At 33.7% G+C, this 10,515-nt stretch overlaps 1 pseudogene; it reads left to right on the top strand.

Annotated features, from left to right (window-relative positions):
• Nucleotides 1–3,451: 3,451 nt before the first annotated feature.
• On the top strand, nt 3,452–8,093 carry LOC132040429 (protein LURP-one-related 12-like; annotated as a pseudogene).
• The last annotated feature ends 2,422 nt before the right edge of the window (nt 8,094–10,515 follow it).

Raw genomic sequence — 10,515 nt, 5'->3', positions numbered from 1 at the left:
GTCATTATTCATAAATTTATAGTTACCGACCCTACGTGGTCGGTAACACAAAAATAAATAAATAAATTTCAATATACCCACCACACGAGGTCGGTAACTTGAAAAAAAAAATAAACAAAAACTAATATAATTTATCGACCTCACGTGGTCGTTAATGCTTTGCCGAAAAGTATTGCTTAATATACCGACCATACGAGGCTCAGCATGTTAATTTTCCTTTTTTTTTGGGACGAATCATGTTCACCACGTGTGGTCGCTTTTTTCCGACCTCATGAGGTCGCTAATTATTTGCGACTTCAGCCCATACCGTACCTACTTTCGAGGTCGGTTTTGAGGTCGTTTTTTTCGTAAAACCGACCTCGCGAGGTCGAAAAATCAATTTTTTTTGGTCGGTTTTTAGCATTTTTTTAGTAGTGTCAAAACATAACAAATTCATATTTTCAAATAACATGTTTAAAGATGACAATTTGATACTTATTTTCTAAACGAAATACATCACCCCTATATACACCTCGGGCGGGGGGGGGTTATTTATCCGGATATTATAAATCCCAATCTATGTACCCTATAAATAAAAGGGAACGTGTTCAAATTCTTTTTCTCAAAATGATATGCAAATGACAAGATTTTTGCGAGAATAAACACTAAATAGATAGTTCAGGCAAATACTCATACATTCGGAGTTCGAAGGTCAATCGTATAATATGGATCCTTAATATCGGGGTGCCTAACACCTTCCCTGTGGGATCACCGAACCCCTTACTCTAGAACTCCTCCGATTACAAAAGGATTTTTCAAAGTATTTGAATAAACCCGTCACCCTTGGTTTTCCTAATTTCCTAAAAATTGGATGGCGACTCTTTTCAAAACAAAATCCGAAAGAGCACCAACGAGTTCGTAGTAGCTTTTATGCCTTAACCGGCGTAAAAAGCAAACCGTTACAATTGGGTTATCAGCTGCAAAACTAGCAATTACTCCCATAGACACAAATATGAAACTAACCACAAGAAAATATGATGATCACCTAAATAAAGATCAAAACTCAGAAAATGATCCACTAACAGATCAAGCTTCCTATCAAAGAATTATTGGCAAACTTCTGTATCTAACTATGACTAGGTCAGACATATCATTCAGTATCGACACCCTCAACCAATTTCTGCAACAACCCAAATAAAGTCATATGGAAGCAATTCTAAGAATCATTAGATATTTGAAGAACCAACCAGGACAGGGTGTACTTCTATCAAGTAAAGCTAGCACAATCATGACTGCATACTGTGATGGAGATTGGGCTTCATGTTCTATCTCTAGAAGTCAGTTACAGGTTACCTCATCAAGTTATGGGATTTTCTAATTACTTGGAAATCAAAGAAGCAAACAACTGTTTTCAGAAACTCTGCAGAATCAGAATACAAGAGCATTGCTTCAACTGTATCTGAAATTATTTGGTTATTAGGATTACTGAAGGAACTGGGAATTGAAAACAAAAATCCAGTTGATATTTACAGTGATAGTAAGGCAGCAATTCAAATTGCAGCCAACACTGTTTATCGTGAAAGAATCAAGCACATTGAGATTGATTTCCACTTCATAAGAGAGAAAATAGTGCAAGGAATGGTGTCAACAAAATACATTTTAATTCAAGAACAACTAGTTGACATTTTTACCAAAGGGTTGCTAGATTTCAGCATGAATATCTTAGTTCCAAGCTGGGTCTCATTAATATCTTTAAAGTATCACATACCTAGCTTGAGGGGGAGTGTAGAAGTATGAAGATTGTACAAATACACTGTAGGGTAGTAGTGTCATTTCACTGTTCTAACTGTAATCTGGATTAATTAAATTTAGTTAGGATTCCATTTATTAGTTAAGAAATGATTAATTAGTTAATCATCCTTGATTAACCTTGAGTTGTGTATATAAACATATACAATGTATATTATAACTCAATTGAACGAATAAGAGATTACAATATTTCTCTCTTCTGATCTCATTCCTTTCTTCCTCCCTCTTCTTCTTTTTCTTCTTCTTCTTCTTCTTCATCATCTTTTCTTCATCAATTAGGGTTAATCCCATTCTCATTTCACTACAGATTGCGCCTCACAAAACGCTCAGTGGAGACGATTGTCAGCCAGTATTCGGTGCGTCTTCAACGTTCACTGACCCTGGTGCTGGGGCGAGTAAATCCCCTGAACCAATTCCACCAAAAGAAAAATATATGAACGCAGTTTCTGGCATGCAAAAACCGACCTCCGTACAACTCGGGGATACTATGGAAGCTTCAGTTACAAGTTATAATGGGATGCCGACAGTGATTTTCGATGTTGAGGACTACTACTCATAACCCATATATAAGGAGTATTGGATATTCCCCTAAATTATTAGAGAATTTGATGTTAGATACTCCCTCTTTGTCTTAAATTATCTATTGTGGTTCTCTTTCACACGTCTCTTAAGAAACATCAACTAAAAGAGATTTAACTATTTTATCCTTCATTAATAGTTGAACAATCATAACATCACCCCATAATTGAGGTGTTTGTATTACTAAAGAACAATAAATACTAAGAGTCAAATAGGAGAAAAATACAATTAATTTTGTCTTGAACTTCTAACACTCTATTTAGATGGTCGTAACCCATGGTTTCGTAATGTACGTTTGTATCATATTGTATTGTAATGTATTAATGAATATAATAGTTGAATAGACTGTATTGTTTGTTGTAGTTTAATATGATTTTTATTTTCTGGTCTGACTGTATGGTACTGTATAATAACATGTAAGTTTACTAAAATACCATTAACCCTTAATTACAAACTAGTTTATATATTATTTATATATTAATAAAACTAAGGTAAAGGATAAAATAGAACTGAAAATAAGTAAGTGGGCGGGTGGTTAGCGGGTGGGTGGCGGGGGTCGTAGGGGGATGGGTGCGGGGACGCGGGGGTGGACGGGGTGAGGGTAGTGGGTGGTAGGGTACATGTGGGTGGGTTTGGGTGTGATGGAGAGGTGGGGGTGTTGGTTGGGGTGGGAGTGGGGTAGGGGTGGGAGGGGGTTTGGGTTTGATGGAGGTTGGGGTGCGCGGAGGGGGGATATAATTTGGAAATAAATACGTAACCACACAAAAACTACCAAATCTGTGGTATTAAATAATAGGCTTTTTCATAATTATATAACCACGGAATTACAACGAATTTACAACTACAACATAATTTTAAAAACAATGAAAACAAACATGATTTACTAGAAAACAATACGATAATGAACCACGGAAAACAACCATTCAAACAGGTGGTAAAACGACAAATAATTTGAGACAACTACTTTTAAAAATCACGATAGATATTTGAGACGCAAATATCATTAAGATATTTAAGTTGAATACTATATACGTAATGTGCTATAAATTAAACATCTTCTAATCAAATCAGATGTAATCAATCTTCCAGTTTGTCCCATTAATTCATCTCCTCTCTCTCTCTCTCTCTATCATTGAATACTTTTCTTGGCTTAAAACAAAAGCTTTATAAGAAAGAAACTTATAAAGCAGAAATGGAGGAGGGTAAATTAGCTCCAATTATAGAAGATGCATTAATAGTGTACAAAGAAGAAGATACTAATCTTACAGTTCTCAAAACCTCTCTTTTCTTCACGGGAGATGGATTTGTTGCATATGACTGTAAAGGAGAAATGGTGTTTCGAGTAGACACATATAATCCGGACTCACGTGATCAGGTCGAACTCGTTCTCATGGATGCTTCTGGTAAATGCCTTCTCACTCTTCGACGAAAGGTACTACTGTTAAATCTCTCTATACAGTCATTATCTATAATAAATTTTCATTGTAGATAGCATTTAAGGTTTTCTGGAACCGATTTCAATGTTATCCGAACAAACGAAGTCGTTACGAAAAAGATTTGACTATAATAACTGTAGTGGATCATCAACTTTCCATTCTTTACCTGTTCCCCATTTACACTTGATCTCATAACTAGTACTGTAGTACACCCTCCGTCTCAAATTATTCTGTCGTGATTTTTAAAAATAGTTCTCTCAAATTATTTGCTGTTTTAGAAGTTAAATAAAAGATTAGTTAGTTTTTTCTCATTTTACCCTTTGTAGTTATTATTTTTAAAGATTTACAAACACCTCAATTACGGACGATGATATTATTGTTCAAATACTAATGAAGAGTAAAATAGTTAAAAGTCTTTCCTAATTATTGTATCTTTAAACGTGTGTTATAATTACTACGTATAATTTGGAGTATGCATGAAAGAAATAGTACTAGTGAATATGAATTTAGAGTTTTAGATCGATAGATGTAATGCAAGATTAGTTAAATAAACAGGTTAATCTTTTTTTGTTTTAATAACTACAGTATGTGTGTGTATATATATGTGTGTGTGTGTGTATATATATATATATATATATATATGTATATATGTGTGTGTGTGTGTGGAAAGACCGCACAACTAATAGTTGCCCATTTGGAATACTCCATCCAAATATAGTTTTTTTAAAAAATATTTTTATTTACTATATATAGAGGGTCAAAAGACAATACTACTAGCTAGAGCTGTATAATGAGAGATTGGTATTGTTGCCATGATCTGAAATTTTAAGTAAATAAATGGGGAATACTGTTGTAATTTTTTTTTTTTTTTTTTTGATATTTTATGTGAGTCTAATATACATGTTGTTTTAAGAAAAATTATATACACTTAATTCACATTAATTTGTTTGAGATTATTAGTTATTACTACGAGAGTAACTCAAATAACATGTCGTAGTATTACATATTTACTACTTGAGAATACCGTGGAGGTGAACATCACATAACATATTTTTTTAATAATGCATAGCCTAATTTTACTTCACTTTAGGTCTTCATGTTTTTGTCCTATATCTCAAAATTATCACATTTTATTATTTCGCTATTTGAAAGTAAATTTTATTTTATTCATGAAGGAGTGATGTTTTTATTATAATACTGATAAAATTTACTAATTATTTTCTTTTAGGGAGGTAAATTGAATAGTATGATGGTAATATATTTTAAGAAAGTGTGATTCTATAATTGTTTTAAGATATTAGAGTTGATTTTCATCCATAGCTTTTATATCATGGCATTATTTATATTCGTAAAATCATGTTAGAAGTTTGTTTTCTATGAGTCTTCAATCATGTTTTTAATTTTCTTAAACTATGAATGTATTTTTTATAATTTTATTGTTATTATGCTATTTTTGCTACATTATAAATTAAAAATTTAAAGATTCATGAGGCTGACGTCTCGCCTCGTGCTAATAAGAAAACGTTTCGCCTCACGGTCCCGGCTTTTAAAACACTAATTGTTATATGCTCCTTATTAGGTAACAAAGTTGCATGTTCCAATTTGTTTAAAAATATAGCTGATTAGTTAGAGTCGAAGCTGACAGTTGTGTACTATATTGACACTTGACAGTATATATTCTTAATTAAATGGAGTTGACTTAGATGGATTAGTTCGAACCATGACCTAGAGGGAACTATTGAACCATTGACTTCAAAGTAGCAGGGTAGTATTGTATCTATTTTTTTATTTCTCGAAGTAAAATACCCCTAGCAACACAATAGTTTTAACATATTAATAAATGGGCTTTTTATCTATACAAATTAAATATGAACTCACCAGTTCTTTCTCACTCTTTCAATTTTTCCTTTCAAAACTTCTCCTCTGATGGTATCCAAAAGGAGATAAATTCACCTGGAAATTCTACTCGTAAGGATCTGAAAATGGATTTTCCCATAGTAGTGATTTTTGTGTCGATAGGGCGAAAGTTTTGTAATTTTTCTATTAGAAATCATAATTAATTATGTGACTTTTGTGTAAAAAAGTCATAATTATATGCTATCTGTGAAATTTACCCGAAGCTGGGAGTATAGTTTCTATGCAAATAGAACCAAAATATTCAATGCCATTCGTTTCTCATGACATAATATTTGTGTAGTTATAACCGCAGGTGAGCTGTGATCCGTATACGCGTGGCCTCGAGTTCTAATCCTTTAAAGTTACTGGGTTGTTAATTAATTATTTGTACATATTTGACAAAAATTTTAATACAAATATATGATAAGGACAAAAGCTACTGAGTTCGGCCGAACCCACACCCAAAGGGCTGGCTCCGCCCCTAGTTATAACAACTTCTCATTAACGATAAAGTGAAAATTTTAAAATTAATTGTTGGGCAATTCGCAGAATTGCCCTTCTTTTGGGGTGGTATTTAAATTTTGCCCCTCATATATGTGGTCTTTAAATTTTGCCCTTCGGCTAAAACCCATAGGTTCCGGATTCGAACCCCCGCTCAGTCAAAAATTTTAAAAAAATTTGCAAAGCAGAGTTTAAATTTCGCTATGCCCCCTCTGGCAGACTTTTGGTTATGGGGCAGACTTTGCCTTGAAGCATATATTTATATATTTTTTTTTAACTTTTCAAGGTAAACTTTTAGTAATGCCTTAACTAAAAGTATGCCCTATAAAACATAACTAAAAGTTTGCCTTATAAGGCAAAGTTTAAATTTTTTTCTATACCCCCTCGCGGACTTTTAGTTATGTTTAACTAAAAGTCCGCCGTAGGGGCATAACTAAAGTCTGTTTTCCCTATGCTTCCGCGTACTCTTTAGTTATGTTTAACTAAAAGTTCCGTCGTAGGGGCATAACTAAAAGTCCGCCGTAGGGGGCGCGTACTTTTAGTTATGTTTAACTATAAGTTCGCCGGAGGGCGTACTTTTAGTTATGTTTAACTAAAAGTCTCAGGAGTAGGCGTGACTTTGCCTATATATATATATATATATATATTTTACTTTTCAAGTTTAAACTTTTAGCTATGCCTTAACTAAAAGTATGCCCTAAAAAAGACATAACTAAAAGTATGCCCATAAAGGCTAACTTTTCCTTTAGGATAACTTAAACTTTGCCTTCTAAGGCAAAGTCTATGCCTTAAGGAAAAGTTCTTGCCTTACGGGGCATAATTTTGTTATGCCTTAACTAAAATTCTACCCCATAAGGCATAACTAAACTATGTCTTAGGAAAAATTTCGCCTTATGGGTAGACTTTTAGTTATGCGGATCCGGCATAACTTTTACCTTTTCTTAAAGTTTGTATGCCGATCCGCATACACTCCCCGCCCGTCTTGCGAAATTATTTTTTTTTTATTTTATGCTTGAGGGGGGGGGGGGGTTCGAACCCGTAATCTCATGTATTCGCCCACCTTTCCAAACGAAGGGCACAACTTAAAGACCATAAATATGAGGGGCAAAATTTAAAGACCACAAATTTGAGGGGCAAAATTTAAAGACCACCCCAAAAGAAGGGCAATCCACGCAAAAAAATGTTAATTGTTTCCAACTTTAAAAGAGTAGCATTCTGTTTTTAACGAACCAAAAGAAAATGTTTCACATAAACGAAAAGAAGAGAAAATTAACTTTCTCTCACTAGTTAAATTATGTGATAGCGTATAAAGAATCTCTACAAAGTCATTATATATAACTTGAATCCAAGCTTTTGATATGGTCTTAAAAATTGGAACAGAGACCAAGTCTGCATCAAAGGTGGGAAGGCTACTTAGGAGAAAAAATGGGAGGGCAAAAGCCAATATTCAGTGTTCGAAGATCCTCAATGATAGGAAGTTCAACGGTGACAGTGGAAGGTTACAACAATAATGCTGAAGAAGAGTATGAGATAGACGGGTCATTTGCAGAGAGAAGTTGCACATTCTTAAATTCAGATAAAGAACTGTTGCTGAAATTCGACGTAAAGTGGACGCTAATTGTGATAATTTTATGCTGGACAAAGACGTTTTCTCTTTAAGTATCAAGCCTGGTTTCGATGGTGCCTTTGCTATGGGATTGGTCCTTGTGCTTGATCAAATTCTTTCTGATGATTGTGTTAGTGATGAGGACCCCATTGCTGATGATCCCATCCTTTCTTCTTGATTTTTGTTCATAGTTCATCCATTTGTTCTTCAATGGTTTATTTCAAAAGTACTTCTGCACCAAGAACGATCCAGAATTTAAATTTTATAATCTAAATAAGTTGTAGATATCGGATTACTATACCGCTTCTCCGGAAACCTGCGGATCACCCAGCAGCAGCTTGAAAAGTTACCTTATTCAGGAACCTCCGGATCACCCACCATGTAGTAATAAATTACTCCATTTGTTATATCTCAGTGTCAATTTATGTGGCGTTTTAGTTACTGGACTCGATGTAAAATTTATGATCTAAAATAAGTTTTAGATATCGTAACGACTATAAATTATCTCATTAAGTAAAATAAAATTTAAAATTAAATTACTTTTAATAATATAAAAATATGTTACTTTCCTGAACAAATTAAAGAGAAAAAAGTGTCACCTTGATGAAACAAAAGGAGTACAGTTGATTAATTTTATTCTTTCCTTGATCAGTTATGATGTGCCTTTTTCTTTATTTCATGATCTTCAGCATCACACCAAATCTTTCATAAAAAAGCGAAGGTATGTAACCATATTCAAAAGTGTCTGAATATAAAAATTGTACTATACGAACACATTCTTCTTCCATTTGATTTATTTGATGATACTTATTGGGCACAAATTCTAAAGGGAAAAAACTTTTGGACTTTATAATCTTAAATATGTTATGAAATTTGTATGATCTAAAAAGCATATCATTAAAGATAAAATAAAATATTTAAAGTTAAAGTAATTATTAAATATAAAAATATAGCTTTATTTTTCACATGAACTAATAAAAAAGGTGTCATATTAGAAAGAACGAAGAATAGTAAGAGGCGTAAAAATCGGAACGACTAGTAATTAGATGAGGTTCTTTGCAATCAAATTTGATCGTGTATACTCTATTAAGGACCAGATAAAATGGCGTCCCATATATATTTAATTTTGGAAAAATAACATTGTATGTCTACTTGTGCAAAATTACTACCCATTTTAGCCCATATTTTGTCTTTTAGTCAAAGAGACTCAGATTTGCCTCATTCTCAACACTAGTTTCTCTCACTTCGCCCTCTTCTCTCTTCCCCCTACCTAAATCATCCCAGAACTGAAAAATTCATTTTCATACTTAGTCGAAATCGATCTCTATTTTTTTGGGAATTTTGAAATGGAATATCTTATTCTCTCAAATTCTACAGACGCTATAAAAAAATGGGTAATTTGCAGAGGTTGAAAGTTGCAATTAGCGGAGGTTTTAGCCTCCACTAGCTGCTAGAAGAGGCTAAAACCTCCGCGAATTGCAACTTTGAACCTCCGCAAATTACCCATTTTTTTTGTAGTGAGAGTGCAAAAAGTCTAATCAGATCCGGTTTTCATTGTCGACCAAATACAGACAAATCTGGAAGAAAAGAAAGAAAGAGAGATCACCGGAGAAAAGGATTTTCGGCCAGATCCAATGCTAGCCGGCGGAGAAAAGAGAGAGACATCATCGGAGAATTATTTCAGATTCGTCAATAAGTCCCTCCTCCTCCTCCTCCTTCTTCTTCTTCTTCTTCTTCTTCTCCTACTCCTCCTCAGTGGCGGAGCCAGGATTTCCGCCGAGGGGGTTCAAAATATAAAAAAGTAAACATACGGTTAAGAAAGCCCAGGGGTTAACATCTATTATATATACATAAAAAATAATTTTAACCTTATAAAAACGAGTGTTTTTTTCAAATAGGTGTCGGATGAACACCCTCGGCATAGCGTGGCTCCCATCGCTCCTCCTATTCCTCCTCCTCCTGCTCCTCCTTCTCCCACTCTCTTTTCCTTCTTCTTCTTCAGTGTGGTGATTTTGATATTCAAATGGAGATTTAATGCTCGATAGCAGGTGTTTTTTTTTTTTGTTTTTGTGAATGTGTATAATTCATTTTTATACACATTTTTACAATGAAGATACATTGTTTAAACATTATATAGATGTATAAATTTGTATAAGTGTGTATAACTCTGAATAGTATTGTATATATGCCACTATATAAGAGTGAATCTATACGACATTTTAGTGTATAATTGTGTATAAGGATGTATATAAGTTGCTTCAGTTCAAAATAATTTAATAGTATCTGTTTTTAAAAAAATTAAAACCCCTGAGGGATTATTTTTTATTAATCAGAAAGCATAAGGTTCAAACAGCAAAACAAAAAGTGCAAAAGCGCAAAAAGGAAAGTAAATCAATGGGCCTTTTAATTATAGGTGACAAATAGGTGAAATTGAGTTGGGGTAACTCTAGTTTTTTTAATTGAGTAAAGTGATAAACTTTGGATTAGTGATTAGGGAGTTTTGACTCACCCCAAAGTTATATTTTTAACACTTTGACCCCAGAAGCTTTATTTTTTACACTTTGCCCCCCAAGTTATATTTTTAACACTTTGACCCCAAGCTTTATTTTTACACTTTGCCCCCAAGTTTTATTTTTAACACTTTGACCCAACCCATATAAACCCTAAGAAAAATGAGCCAAACCCTTTTCCCCCCGTTTCCACCATTTT

This window comes from Lycium ferocissimum, chromosome 12 (genome assembly GCF_029784015.1).
Source record: "Lycium ferocissimum isolate CSIRO_LF1 chromosome 12, AGI_CSIRO_Lferr_CH_V1, whole genome shotgun sequence".
NCBI classification, from domain to species: domain Eukaryota; kingdom Viridiplantae; phylum Streptophyta; class Magnoliopsida; order Solanales; family Solanaceae; genus Lycium; species Lycium ferocissimum.
This window is presented reverse-complemented; position numbering and strand designations above follow the sequence as displayed.